Here is a 593-nt window from a genome sequence, read left to right as displayed (position 1 = left end):
CCTACGGCTTAGTCACTGGTAGATTAAATAACATTCTGAAAATTAGGAGGCAAGGTGACAAAACTGCTTTCAAGGAATTTTTTTGAATTTCTAAATTGAGGACTTTTGAATTCATTATTCATCAATTACCATAGAATGTACCAATCTGAATGATAAAATGGCTTGCTATTTAAAACAATAAATAGGAAGCATTACATCATCAGAAAACATTTACCGAGCCTGTGTTTGGTATTTGGTATTCTCCTAGATGCTATCATGTCACTGTTCTACGAAGATACAAAACAAACCTGAATTATACCCATGCTTGAGGAAATGAAAGCGTGCTTGTCTTTATGTGTGAAAATGACACTAAATGTGATCAGACAAATGTGCACTTGAGGTTTGTTTTACAGTTGCAGTGAGTTTTCTTGCCATAATTTCTGTAGCACATTTACTGCTGGTGACCTGTGCCAGAATCTTAATATGATCAGCACAGGTTAGAAGTATAGTCTTTGCTCATAAAATGTTTTGTCTTTGAGATATTGATAATAACTAAAACCATGAGCAAAAGTACTTATCATCATCTTACGACTGATGCTTCAGTAAAAATAATC

Source organism: Cervus canadensis, chromosome 1, assembly GCF_019320065.1.
Source record: "Cervus canadensis isolate Bull #8, Minnesota chromosome 1, ASM1932006v1, whole genome shotgun sequence".
In the NCBI taxonomy this organism is placed as follows: Eukaryota; Metazoa; Chordata; class Mammalia; order Artiodactyla; family Cervidae; genus Cervus; species Cervus canadensis.
The sequence above is the reverse complement of the archived record's forward strand: the minus strand, read 5'-3'. Positions refer to the sequence as shown.